Source organism: Macaca mulatta, chromosome 1, assembly GCF_049350105.2.
Source record: "Macaca mulatta isolate MMU2019108-1 chromosome 1, T2T-MMU8v2.0, whole genome shotgun sequence".
Classification (NCBI taxonomy): domain Eukaryota; kingdom Metazoa; phylum Chordata; class Mammalia; order Primates; family Cercopithecidae; genus Macaca; species Macaca mulatta.
The window spans coordinates 165,756,890-165,771,503 of record NC_133406.1 but is presented as its reverse complement, the minus strand read 5'-3'; the positions used below and the strand labels follow the sequence as shown (position 1 = coordinate 165,771,503).

The 14,614-nt window shown below is 37.6% G+C and overlaps 1 long non-coding RNA gene across 2 annotated transcripts in view; it reads left to right on the top strand.

Moving 5' to 3' along the window:
• Positions 1-2,340: 2,340 nt before the first annotated feature.
• The window catches only part of LOC106999234 (uncharacterized), a 35,286-nt gene continuing 23,012 nt past the window's right edge, over positions 2,341-14,614 (top strand). Inside the window, exons 1-3 of one of the 2 annotated variants that reach the window (XR_013412715.1) lie at positions 2,341-2,926; positions 4,079-5,004; positions 7,364-8,470. This is a non-coding gene — a long non-coding RNA (uncharacterized LOC106999234). Of the gene's footprint in view, positions 2,927-4,078; positions 5,005-7,363; positions 8,471-14,614 lie in introns of those variants that run through there. The other variant, XR_013412716.1, reaches the window with a different exon arrangement.

Here is a 14,614-nt window from a genome sequence, read left to right as displayed (position 1 = left end):
CTTAAGTCATAGTTTGCCAATCCCTGTACCTAAGGTTTGGGTCCAATAAGGCAAAGTTCAAGCCTATGCATGCTCTTTCAATACCTGTGAGATGTTAAACAAGTAGTTTATTATCTCCAAGCTTCATCTACAATTTTTATGAGTCTCTTATGGACTATCAGTTGAGTAACTACATTGTAAATGGTAAAGTATTACATAATATACTTACTAAAGATGCTAACCCAGAAATGAGTTATGAGAGGGTGAGATGATTAAAAAGGACACATAAATGATCAAAAAAAAAATCCAAAGGAGTTTGGATTTTATATTAGCTAATGGTTATTTACTAACATGAAAACTGAATATGAGGAAGACTGACCTAGCAGTGAGTGAGGGGGTGAAAAAAAATGGCCTTAAAGTGAAGAGCTAAGACATGTTTGTTAGGGCCTAGATACAATACCTGTTGAAACAATTTGATCCAATATAGACTAAGAAGGTAGAGACAGTGAGTCTTTATAACCAATATATAAAGAAAAGCAAATGGTAGGGAGGGGAAAGCAGGACGGAGAGGGAGACGAGGCAGGCGAAGAGAGAGAAATGGGGGGGATTTTTTAAAAGATTCATTTGCATAACAAATTAACAAAACACGTTATTCTGATTCTGCCAACAGGCTATAGCCATTCATACTGAAATTTTAAAAAATTCTTAGACTTAAACTGTACATCACATTTTTTGTATCAAGGAAATGAAACAGAAAAAAATTGCCTAAGACTTAAGTACATTAATTCAAAAGCCTTAAAAGTCAAAGAAGGGAACATCTACAGACTTCATTAAGGAGTCTATTTAATATGGCATTAATATAAAAATAAGAAAACTTGTCTCCATCTCCTGCTAAATTACTTGCTAGAGATCTGGGAGGACTGGTCAGTCTTGAGAATGCCCTATTGATACCTTCCCCGTTGTTTGTTCAATTTTACATATTTGTGCTCTTGAACATCATTGATCTATGATAGTACCTCGTGGGTGAGAGATTGCTCAAGACAAAAGGTTCACCATTAACATTTTTAGCTATTTTGAAGATTACTAGAAATTTCCCAATGAGTCTAAAATTGGTCTAGGAAATTTTATCCTATCAAAAAGAATTCTGTTCTGTCAATGATATGATTTGGTTTATCAGTAAAGACATTAGTTTGGGATCTCAGGAAAAAAATATCATAATGTGAAGGTTTAATAATTTGAGAAAATAAATGGCGTGCTCTTTTTTCTCCTCTATAGCCATTGCCTATCCTCCTTGGAGAAGTGTGGCCACCATTTTTTTCATGAGGTTAATTGTCAAATAAAACCCAATCACAACAGAAAATCATTTTATGCTTAAAAACAATGGGTTCAGATGTGAGGGGAACAAGTGGGAAATAGAAGCAGAAGCAGTTTGACCCTAAGTTTCTAGTGTTGGCTCTGCTTCTTTCGTAAGACAGGAGATCGTTATTTTACTCCTGCTCTATGATAAACATAAAGTACAGTGCTCAGCAAACTAGATGTTCAATAAATGAATAAACAAATATAAGACCTTGGGTAAGTCATTTACCCTATCTGGAACCATTTTAAATTTTTGAAATAATATTCTTATTTTAATTTGATATGAAGATTTACAATGTGCTCTATCAATGGTAAGTGAAGAGTAGCTGTGATGATGATGGTGATAAATAAAAAATAGAGTTGCTATGTCCCCAGATTCCGCTGCCCATTTATTTTCTTTTACTCAAGACATTTTTGACCCTTTCAATATCCAGTGGAAACATAACTGAAATGTATAAAAACCTGGAAGCAAATATTTCTCTCTAATTTAGAGAAAGAATGATGTTCCAATCCCATGATAATCCCAGAGTCAACATTCTTCTAGATAGAGGAAAAATGAGGGGTACATAGACAGGAGGGTTGAAACCCATTCTTATGGGAAAGAAGAGGCCACTACGTTTGTTCAGAAAAGATGAGAACAAAATGCTAATGCACTGAGCCAATGGACTGGCTGAGGTGCCTGCTTTGATGCTTGGACATAACAACGAAGAGAGCCCCAGTTACCTGATTCCCAGCCCAATGCTCCAGCCCTTTGTCACTTATTAGACACACTTCCTCTTTAATAAAATTCTAATTCAAGGGTACATGTCAGATGGGGATGATTTGGAAACATTTTAGGGACTGAAGGTTTATCAAAGTACTGTAATGGCCATAGAATGATTAAAAGGAATGTGTGTGTTCAAATACAAATGAAGAATGATCTGAAGGTAGGGCACAAGGAATAGCAGATGGTAGCTATTAATTATTAGCCTATTACCAAGGCTTCAGTCCAGTAAGAAAGAAGGTATTCTACGTCTGACTCATCATCATCTAACCATTTTACTGCTTTGATTTCTCATAAGAACACTAAAAGAAGACATTTCCTCCTTCTGTTGCTATGTTTGAGAGAGAAAATTGTGTGGCAATTTATGGAACAGTACCACATTAAATTCCTGAACATATATGTATCAGGAGCACAATAGACACACACACACTCAAAATGCCAAAAACACGAATAATGAACAGTTCTGGAGACACTATTCTGATATCTCTTGTTCTTAATTAATGCAATTCTATAAGACTGCACTGGCAGATGGGGATCGAGACCCCCCCTCTCAGGCTTGTCTGCGTTGAGGTAGCATATAATAAGCGTGTAGTCAGTTTGTGCCCTAGTCAAACGGTTTTAATAAAACCCTACAAGCACTTCAGATCTGAAGCTGGGGGTGTGTGGGAGGTAATGCTAGGCATGAGTTGAGCCCAACTTTATGAATGAAGTGGCTACATGTCATTAATGTTTCAATAGGTCCCCTAACAAGGGTAATTGGATCTCCAGGGAACCTCACCAAGCTTCCACGTTAAATTTGCCAGTGGTGAGGATGCTCAGGTCTTGAAGGTAAGCGGAACCATTCCTGTTTTACCTTGAACCCGAGGGTCAAGCAGGCCTAAGGGAAATAGTTTGAAACTGTCATTTAACATTATCACCGACATGTACTGTATTTCCAAGCAGCCTGCAAAAGGAGCCAGAGACATGCATACATGGCCCCGAGCTGCAGGGTGGTAGCATGTCACATGTCTGGTAACAGAAGGGGATAACCATCCCAGTACAAACTTGACATATATAAATTGATTACATAAGTGGGCAGTGGTGGTCCTTTCAAGTATTCTCCTTTTGTTTGAGCTTTACAGTAAAATTACCAGCAGCAGTTTACAATTAAGGGGAATAATAATAACTGAATATGCTTTCATCTGCACATACAATTACAATGAACTGCATGCCTTAATAGGATTGTGAAAAATCTGCGTTTGACCCATAGAAAAAAGTAAACATTCTTGTTCTGGATACTATATCATTATCACAACAAAGAGAAACTCCTGAAATCTGATGATTTAAACATCTGGAGAATGTTAATCACTTCAAAATGACGGATGTTTTTTATTTCAGCTTTTGACAGACACACTCCTTTCATAGATAGATGATTATTTACATAAATTACATCATCAATGTGAAAAAAATCAGAATAACTTCAAAGGATAAAATGCTTAATTAAAAAGAGACTTGTATTTCTATTTTTTCTCTCTTTCTCTGTTTTTCCTCTAAAGGAGTAGTAAAAAGGCAAATCTACCAATTCCATTGTAGGTGAATATGTAATGAGGAAGTTGTGTTTTTAAATTTCTTCATGTAGAATACATTTAACTTTAAGAATAAATTACTCAATTTTTAGTATCCTGAAACTTATTAATTGCTTTAAATCCACTTCTGATTTCTAACGTTTCCCTTTTTAAAATGGCAATTTGGGGTTCACTTAGTCATTCCAATAGCTGAAACAGAACAGATTCAAGCTCAAGTTGAGTCTGTAATTCACCCTCTCTTTTTGTTCAACTTTCAAATTAGCCTTGGTAGATGGAGGGAAATAAACTTTTAAAGCAACTCAGCACTGAACGAAGAGTTTAATAGATCTTAATTCATTGTTAATGCAGGGGTTCTTTTGTTTTGTTTTTTGTTGTTGTTGTTTTTTGTTTTCGTTTGTTTGTTTTTGTTTTTTAGTGGGACCTGAGAAAATAAAAGTGAAGAGCAGCCCAAAAAGAAAGAATTGAAAACTCTGCCCTTTCAAGGAGCTCTGGCTGCAGTCCCTCAGGGTCGGCCTCTGACTGGCGGCATGCTGCCTTATGCTGGTTGGTAGAACTGGTGCAATTTTGTTGATCCACTACAATTTCCTCCTACACTCAGAACTGATCTGCAGACTGACCTTAGACAATTTGTCTTCTTTCAGGGAGAAATGTCACCCAAAAGGAAGCTATTAAGTCAAGAAGGTAATTCTCTTAGAACAGTCCACTGTATAAACAGAACTTGACCTCAAGTAATTTATTGCTGGTCCCTAACAAAGAGACTTAAGATTTAGGTTTGATATAGTTGAGATCTGAATCTGTCAATACAAAGGGCAAGCCAGAACCTCGCCGGATTTCTTTTGAGTGGCCGTATTTAGAATATAAGCCAGATCAATATATTGTTCACACAGGAAAGTGGCATTTGGTCATTTAGAATGAAAAGTTCATTTTATTAACAAATCAGAAATTTGTACTTGCACAGTTCAGTCACTTCTTTAATTACTCCTAGATGATTTTTGTGAGGCTAATACCTAAACATGATATAAAGACTATATTTCCTTGAAAACACTGAGCTAGTTTCGATGCTCAAGATACAGGTATGTCCCACATTGCTAAGAGGTTTATTTTCTTTTTAACAGAGTGGAAAGTGAAAAGTTAAATTTCTTAATTGAGTGGAATGAATCATGTTACTTGGGGGCACAGAATCCAATCAATGAGCATCTCATAGTTCAAGATCTGAAAGGGTCAAACTGCTAAGCTGTCTCTTGACAATATCTCATGGACCACCTTTGACAGATGGATATTAGAGAGACTTCTAGAAAATAAAAAAAAAAAAAAGGAAGAGGAGAAGAAAGCAAAGAAAGGGTAAGAAGTATATTAGGAAAACCCTTTAACTCACTTTAAATTCTTTGTTTTGTGGTTACTATGGTGAAATTTCCCATTTCCTATTTACAAATGAGGATTTTTCTGCCTTTTCTATTACAACTCTAAATCTCAGTTCCCTTGATTAATGAATAGCTGGTTCAATGATTCCCTTGTAAGATCCAGGTATTCTGCTGTGTCTACTTTCATTGATAAAATTCTCCCCTACCTCCATCTCACCATTTCTAGGCCTTCTCTTTTCCAAGTACCTCTCTCCTCCTCAAGTCCCATCCAATTCACTAACCAGCTCTACCAGCCTGGAGACCACCCACATCCTACAAATGGAAAAGTGCTGAGAACCTGTCAGCCACAGCTGACAGAGAGTCCGTCAGGGTAGATTTTAATGCTGTGAACATTTTGCTGATATTTTTCCACAGAGCACTACCTGATGTTGACATTTTAGGTTTCAAAGTAGCAACTAATACTTTGCTTCTTGACTGGCACTAACTTTCAAAACAGTAACTAGAAAGCCTTGAAACTTTTAGAAATCTCCATTTGTTCAGTCTATAAAATGGGGCTAACACCACAACTGAATCCCCTAGAAAAACTGCAATGCCTCCCTCACGTGGATGAAGAGCTTTGAGATCTTCACAGGAAAATTCTAAAGAAGGAATTGGAGAGTATAGTGATGTTTTTCTAAATTAAAAGTGACAACCAGCATTTAGTAGGGGAATCAGAACACAGAATTGAGAGCAGGAAGCCTTATATTCATTACAACAGATGGTTTAGTTTTCACTGAAGAGGAAGCAGCTGAGTTAATGAACAGGGGTATGTCCCTAAAAGATTCAGCAGCCATCCAAATACACAGGAACAATCTAGTGGAAACTAAAGACTTGGACTAGTCTGTATTATACAAAATAAAGCATCCCTACTGAGTTTGACTTCAGCTGGCTGAAGTCATAAGGCATAGTGTTCTACTATTAAATAACACTAATATAATTACTACTGGCACAACTTTAAAAAAACAGGACTTTGTTCAAATTCTTAACACAAAGATAAGTCACATAGCAAATCTGTAATCAATGCCTGTTGAAAAAAATATTGAATGATTTTCAGTTCAAGGAAAGTGTTTTCACTGCTTGGCTTTTCTCTCATCTCTTGCCCATCTCTGCTTTTCTTTTTTTATTTAAAAAAGAATAAAACATTTCATTTGAAATATAAAACATGCCACAAAGCACAGGATGTAATATAACAGACCTCTGTTTTCCACCACCAAGATTAAACAGACTTTAATGTTTTTTAAATATATGCTTGATATCTCCCTCTTTCATAGACATAAATGTCATATAGCTATAGCCTCACCCCGTCATCCTTTTCCCCTCAGTTCTTCTCAAAGGTGAAAACTTATCTGCAGTTTTTTAAAAATCATTTTTGTACATATGTTTGTACTTTCACTACATTAGTATGTGTTCCATACACTATCATTTCATTTCACAATTTTTGTACATGGTATTATGCTTTGTATATCCTCTTGCAACTTTCTAACATATTAAAATTTATTCATATTTATGTATGTGATTTAACAACAGAATAACGTTTCTTTATCCCTTTATGTGAATAACCTATTCCCTTCCTAAGGGGATAGTTCTCAGTAACTGCTAGATTGATCCCAATTAATAGGATGGCGGGATTTTTTGTTTTGTTTTTTACTATTACAAACAAGGCTGAAAATAACTTTTTTGTGTATATATTCTTGAATGCATGTAAGAGAGTTTTTCTAGGAATCAAATTGCTAGAAGCTATGGAATTATCATCTTCATTCTCATGCATTGCCACATTCCTCTCTAAAATGGTAACAATTTACACTACCATCAGCAATAAATAAGAATTGCTGTTTCCTCACATCATCACTAACACTTGATGTAAACCAACTGTTTACTTTTTGTCAGTTTAATGGTTGTGAAGTTATACCTCATTGATGTTTTAATTTTCTCTGACTACTAATACTATTGAGCGTTCTTTTATATTTTATTGACTATTTACAGTCCTATGAATTGCTTCTTCATATCCTTTGCTAATTTGCCTTCTGACTTTATGTCTTCTTATTCTTGTTGGTTTTTAAGACATAGGTTGCAAAATGTCTTTCTGTCAGTCTTTTCATCTTACGATGTCTTTTTCATGAAACTGCTTTCATCTTAATGGGCTTAAATTTATTGATATTTTCCTCTGTGATTTTTGCGTTTTGTATTCTGTTAAAGAAATGCTTCTTCACATAATGCCATAAAAGTTTTCTCTAATATTTTCTTTTAAAAGATTTACAACTTTTATTTTTATATTGTTATTATTATTATTTTTTTTGTAGAGACAGATTCTCACTCTGTCACCCAGGCTGGAGTGAAGTGGTACGATCTCGGCTCACTGCAATCTCAGCCTCCCAGGTTCAAGCAATTCTCCTCCCTCAGCCTCCCGAATAGCTGGGACTACAGGCACACGCCACCACACCCAGTTAATTTCTTTTGTATTTTAGTAGAGATGGGGTTTCACTGTGTTGCCCAGGCTGGTCTCAAGCTCCTGAGCTCAGGCAATCTTCCTGCCTCGGCCTCCCAAAATGCTAGGATTACAAGTGTGAGCCACTATTTTTAAAATTAACTTTTGCATAATATATAGGGGTCTGTTTTAATCTTGTCCCTGTGTTAAGAATTGAATAACTTATCCCTCATCCTATTATTTGCAACTCTCTTTTTTCATAGACTAAACTTCCCAATATATATGATTTTCCTAGGTCTCTATTTTTATAGTTTTATACCAATATCACACTTTGGCTCCCCAAAGATGTCCATGTCCTAATCTCTGGACTCTGTGAATATGTAACCATGCATGGCAGAAGGAACTTTGCATATTTGATTAAATTAAGGACCTTGAAATGGGGATATCCTGGATTATTCGGGTGAGGCCAACCTCATTCAGCAGTCAATAAAAGGATACACCTTTTCCAAGCTGAGATTAGAGTTGGAGGGAGATATAATTACAGCAGAATGGTGAAAACCATGCAAGGTGGTTGGCTTTGAAAATGGAGAAAGGAAGCATGAGCCAGGAATGCTGGCTGCTTCTAGAAGCTGGAAAAGGAAAGGAAATATCTCCCCAAGGGACTGTAGAAATGAATATAGCCCTTCTGACAGCTTGATGTTAGCCCAGTAAGAATTGTATTGAAATTATAATCTACAGAATGTTAACATAATATATTTGCATTGTTGTAAGCCATTAATTTTATAGCAATTTGTTATAGCATCCATAGAAAACCAATACAAATAAATGTAAGAAGAACTCTCTCCTGCTGTTTTTCTTTTCTAATCTTCCTGGTTATTTCTGGACCTTTATTCTTTTATTTGAACTTTAGATGAATGATGAATGAATTTCATGAAATTATATGAAAAATATAATTTTGATTAGAATTGTATTAAATTGTATTAAATTCCAATCAATTTGGCAGAAGTGGCTGTTTTTATAGTAGTAACTCTTTCCATAAAGTTGGTGTGATGGTGAATTTTTTAATAATTCATTTAAATTTATTTATTTATATTTTAAGTGGTGGGATACATGTGCAGAATGTGCAGGTTTGTTACATAGGTAAACGTGTGCCATGGTGGTTTGCTGAAACTGTCAACCCATCACCTAGGTTTCAAGCCCTGCATGCATTAGCTATTTGTCCTGATGCTCTCCCTTCCCTTCCCCCTACCCTCCACAGGCCCTTGTGTGTGTTGTCCCCCTTCCTGTGTCCATGCGTTCACATTGTTCAACTCCCACTTATGAGTGAGAACATGCAGTGTTTGGTTTTCTGTTCCTGTATTAGTTTGCTGAGGATGGCGGCTTGCAGCTTGTGATGGCAAATTTTACATGTCAAGTTGACTGGGCCATAGAGTGCTTAGATATTTAGCTAAATATTATTCTGGATGTTTCTATGAGAGTGTTTTTGGATGAGATTAACATTTAAGGTGATAGACTGAATAAAAGAGATTGTCCTCCCTAACGTGGGTGGGCCTCAGCCAATCAGCTGAAGGATTGAATGGAACAAAAAGGCTGACCCCTCCCTCCAATAAGACAGAATTCTTTCCTTACTGACAGCTTTTGAACTGGGACATTGGCTTTTTTCCTGCCTTCAGACACTAACTTAAATACTGGTTCTTCCTGGATCTCAAACCTTCTAGACTTTAGTCTGGAACTAAACCATTGGCTCTCCTAGGTCAGCTGATTCAGTCAGCTGATTCATCCTGCAGATCTTATGACTTGCTCACCTTAATAATCACATGAACTGATTCCTTATGATAAATGTCTTTATATATACATTTTCAGGTCATCTTTTCTAATTTTTCTCCATGTAAGTTTTTCACATATTTTAATAGATTTATTCCTGAGTACCATATAGGTTTTATTGGTATTATAAATGGTACCTATTTTGTAATTTTAATTTATAGTTTGATGCTTGAGTATAGATTCTGCATAAATAAATTTTGAATATTTATTTAATTCCCAGAAATGTAACTGAACTCTGCTATTGTTTCTAATGCTTTGTGTTCTCTTGGACAGTCTATTAATCAATATTAACCATTTTGTTTCGAATTTCTAATCTTTATGTACTCCCTTCTCAATCTGCTAAAGTGTTATAACAGGTATATTGTGTTATAACATGTGTATTTGTGAAAGTAAGCTAAATGTTACAAAAAATAGATGAAAGCTTTCAGTGGCTTAGTAAAACTGAATTATCAATTACGTAGTTCAACATATATTGGCAGGAGAACTCTGCTGCATACAGTTAGTCCCTGTATTAAGCTGTTCTTACATAGCTATAAAGAAATGCCTGAAAGTGGGTAATTTATAAAGACAAGAGGTTTAATTGGCTCATGGTTCTGCAGCTGTACAAGGATGGCATCAGCATCTATTCAAAAGCTCCCTGAAGTCTCTGGGGAGGCCTCAAGGAGTTTTTACTCATGGCAACAGCAAAGTGGGAGCTTCATGTCACATGGAGAAAGCTGAAACAAGAGACAGGGGGAGGTGCCACACACTTTTTTAAATAACCAGATCTCATGTGAACTCAAAGAGAGAGTTCACTTATCACCAAGGGGATGGTGACAAGCCATTCATGAGGGCTCTGCCTCCATGATCTGAGTACCTCCTACCAGGCCCCATCTCTAACACTGAAGACCACATTTCATCATGAGATGTGGAGGAGACACAAATCCACACCATATCATTCCACCCTTGGCCCCCAGAATCACATGTTCTTTACACATTGCAAAATACAATCATCCCATGCCAATGGCTCCTCAAAAGTCTCAAGTAATTTCAGCATCACTCAAAAGTCAAAAGTCTCATCTGAGACAAAGAAAGTCCCTTCTACCTATAAGCCTATAAAACCAAAAACAGTTATTCACTTCCAAGATACAATGGGGGTACAGGAATTGGGTAAACTTTTCTGTTACCAAAGAGAGAAGTGAGACAAAAAAAAAGAAGCTGCAGGCCCCATGCAAGTTCTAAACATATCATGGCAATCACTAAATCTTAAAGTTCCAAAATAATCTCCTTTGACTCCATGTCCCACATCCAGGGGGCACAATGGTGTAAGGGGTGGGCTCCCAAGGCCTTCGGCAGCTCCATCTCCATGGCTTTGCAGTGTTCAGCCCTTGGGGCTGCTCTCACAGGTTGTTGAGTTCCTGTGGCTTTTCCAAGTGTGGGGTGAAAGCTACCAGTGGATCTACCATTCTGGGGTCTGGAGGACTGTGGCTCCCTTCTCAGAGCTCTACTAGGCAGTGCACCAGTAGGGACTCTGTGTGGGGTCTCCAACCACACATTTCCTCTTAGCACTGCCCTAGTAGAGGTTCTCTGTGAGGGCTCCACTCTTGCAGCAGGCTTCTGCCTGGACACTCAAGCTTTTCCATACATCCTCTGAAATCCAGGCAGAGGCTGCCACACCTCTTTCACTCTTGCACTCTGTGCACTTGCAGGCTTAACACCACATGAAAGCCACCAAGGCTTATGGCTTGCACTTTCTGAAGTGGTGGCTTGAGCTGTATCTGGGCCTCTTTGAGCTGAGGCTGGAGACAGAGTGGGCCTGGGTGTGCAGAGGGCTGTTCTGAAGCTGTGCAGGGCAGCAGGGCCCTAGGCCAGGCCCAGGAAACCATTATTTCCCCCTAGGCCTCAGGTCCTGTGATGGGAGGGGCTGCCTTACAGATCTCTGAAATGCTTTGTAGGCCTTTTTCCTATTGTCTCGAGTATCTGCACCTGGCTCTTTTTAGTTAAGCAAATCTCTCCAGCAAGTGGTTGTTTCACAGATTGCTTGAATTTCTCTCGTTGAAAAACTTTTCCTTTCTCTGCCACATGGCCAGGCTGCAAATTTTTCCAACTTTCACTCTCGGCTTCTCTTTTAAATATAAGTTCCAACTTTAAGTCATTTCTTTGCTCCTGCATCTGAATATAGGCTGTTAGATGCAGCCAGGCAATTTCTTGAATGCTCTGCTGCTTAGAAATTTCTTCTGCCAGATGCCCTAAATCATCACTCTGAAGGTAAAACTTCCACAGATCCCTAGGGCATGAACACAACGCAGCCAAACTCCTTGCTAAGGCATAACATGGGTGACCGTTGCTCTCGTTCTCAATAAGTTCCTCATTTCCATCTGAGACCTTGGCAGCCTGGACTTTACTGACAATATCGCTATCGGTATTTTGGTCACAAGTATTTACAAGTATCTAAGATATTCCAAACTTTCCCTCATTGTCCTGTCTTCTTCTGAGCCCTCCAAACTCTTCCAGCCTCTGCCTGTTACCTGGTTCCAAAGTTACTTCCACATTTTCAGGTATCTTTATAGCAGTACTCCACTCCTCAGTACCAATTTTCTGTATTAGGCAATTCTTGAATTACTATAAAGAAATTCCTGAGACTGGGTAATTTGTAAAGAAAAGAGGTTTAATTGACTCACGGTTCTGCAGGTTGTACAAACATGGTGTCATCATCTGCTTGGCTTCTAGGGAAGCCTCTGTGAGCTTTTACCCTTTTCAGAAGGTGAAGCAGGAGCTTTCATGTCACATAGCAAAAGCAGGAACAAGAGAAGGGGAGAAGTGTCATATACTTTTTGACAACTAGATCTTATGTGAACTCAAAGCAAGAGTTCATTTATCACCAAGAGGATGGTGTTAAGCTATTCATGAGGGATCTGACCCCATGATTTAAGCACCTCCCACCAGGTCCCACCTCCAACACTGGAGACAACATTTCAGCATGAGATGTGGACAGGACACATTCAAACCATATCAATCCCAGACTTAAGCACCTTCCTTTATGTGACTCAGCCATCTTCTAGGACTTTCTCCTCCTCGGCATAAAGTCACATGGATAGAGAAAGAGAGAGCCTGGAGAGTTGTATGGAAAGTTTCTTTATGGCCCAGTTGTTGAAGCGATGTAAATCACTTTTCCCTCATTGTATTAACTAGATCTCAGAGTCGCCTGATTCTACCAAACTGCAAAGGAGACAGAGATATAGGCAAGGCACCCAGGAAGAAAGAGAAGTAGGATTGGTAAACACATAGCAGTCATTGGTGGTATCCTAGTTTTCTTTAGATAGCTATTTGGAATCAGAATTTCTGGTCCAAAGCATATGCACTTTTAAAGATTTCATGTTATTTTTATACTTTATTTTTGCATACAATGTGATATGGGAATATTGATACAATTTCAAATTGTCCTCAGCAATAGTAACGGTATGTAATTAAGACTTATTTAAAAAATTGATCAAGCTCTGTCTAAGGCTGCTATCCTCTATGAAGTTATAGTGACAGTCTAGAATTTCTTCTATCTAAAAACTGACTCCCAACAGACTACATTGTTCAGGGACTGTTACGTATGTCATCTCTGGGAAAAATAAACAAACAAACAAACTACAGAGGCACCATATTCCACAGGAAATATCTTTATCTTCATTAAACCAGGTTCACAATAAGAATGACATGAAGAAAATTCATGAAAGAACACCCAAAGCTGTGAGGGAGGGAAGAGAGGAAGTGGGGGTGGCTTGCTGATCATGAAGATGGTAAGAGTGAGAGTGTGGTGAGGTTATGAAGTATGTAAAGGCCACAGCTCTGCTCTACTTCTTGCTGAGATAAATTTATCTTTCTCCTTCAACCGATGGCTCTTTGAATGTTTGTGAATGCCTCTCAACTTCATCAAAGGCCATTTTGTAAATACACAGTTTAATTTACACAAATTTTGCTACCTGGAAGAACAATTTCCCCAAATTGTCTTCACTTCTGCACTTCAAACCCTTGCTTAGGAATTTCCAGGAAAGTCTCCATACCATCGGTCAACTAGGCACTAACTTCTCTGTGATGGGCATCAACCACTGTTATGTTACATTTCTAACACAGGAGTGCTGGGCTTGTAATAAGGAAGAGTTAGCTCCACTTATTCTATAAAGGAATATAAATAACACGTGATGATGTATTTAGGGATCTAGCATCCAGATTAGAGATAGTTAGTTGATTGGTTACTTACGTAACAAGTGACTTCCAAAAGGAAAAGTACTGACATGATGGTGTGTATGTGAATAAAGGTCAGGTACCAACCATAACTGTCTGCAGCCTAAATCTCAGATTTTCCAGTTTTCCCTCATCTTTGAGCCCTAGGGGTTAGTCATAATAGGAAGTCTCCAGAAGAATGAGCTCTGGGTGTAATTTTGTCATCCTGTGGCAAAAAGCGCTGTAGAAGAACAAGTACAACTTCCTTCCCAGGATGGCTGTGGTTAGCCAACACATTGCTGGCTGAAATTCCTAACTGTGAAAGAGAGTAGCAAATTAGCTAATCAGAATTGCAAATAAGGTGAAAACAATGTGATAATTTATTCTGAAGGCTAAATTAAAAAGCAGGCTATGCTAATACTAACCCCAAAATCTACTTAGCCCCTTTTCACATTTTATTAAATCCCTTAATTTCTCTCCCTGTGTAACTGTGTCTCTTTTCTCCTTTCTGCTTCTAATATTTTCCTTCATGTGCCTTCCTCATTCTTTCTCCAATATTTCCATTTTGTCCACTTTTTTCTCTTTCCACTCCATCTTTAACTTCTTTATCTTCTTATCCCCCCACGATTTTGTCCCCTTCCCAGAAGTCATTAACTGGTCTTTATCACGATACCAAATATATTTTTAGTATTGATCATTAGTGTTAAAGACAGTCTTTAAAAATTCCTCGGTCTTAATATAAAAGTCAAATTAATTGAATGTTTCATATACAAATTTAAGTAACCTAACCTCATCTGAACACTTGGTGTGCTTCAGAATTCCTTTGATTCTTTTTTTTTTTCTTTAAAGTGAGCATAAAAATCTCCTAAAGAGGACACTAAAATGCACTTGTCTGTCCTCTCCTTTCTGATTATGTAAGTTTAGAGTGGAACTGGGGACTTCTCATTTTTACCAAATATCCATAGGTGATTCAGATATAGGTGATCTGTAAGATCACACTTAGTGAAACCTTGCTTTTTCTTATCTTTAATTGTTCTCTACACTGTCTCCCACGTTACCAATTTTAAAATCTATTATTCTTCTTCTTTTCTTTCTTTCTTTCTTTTTTTTC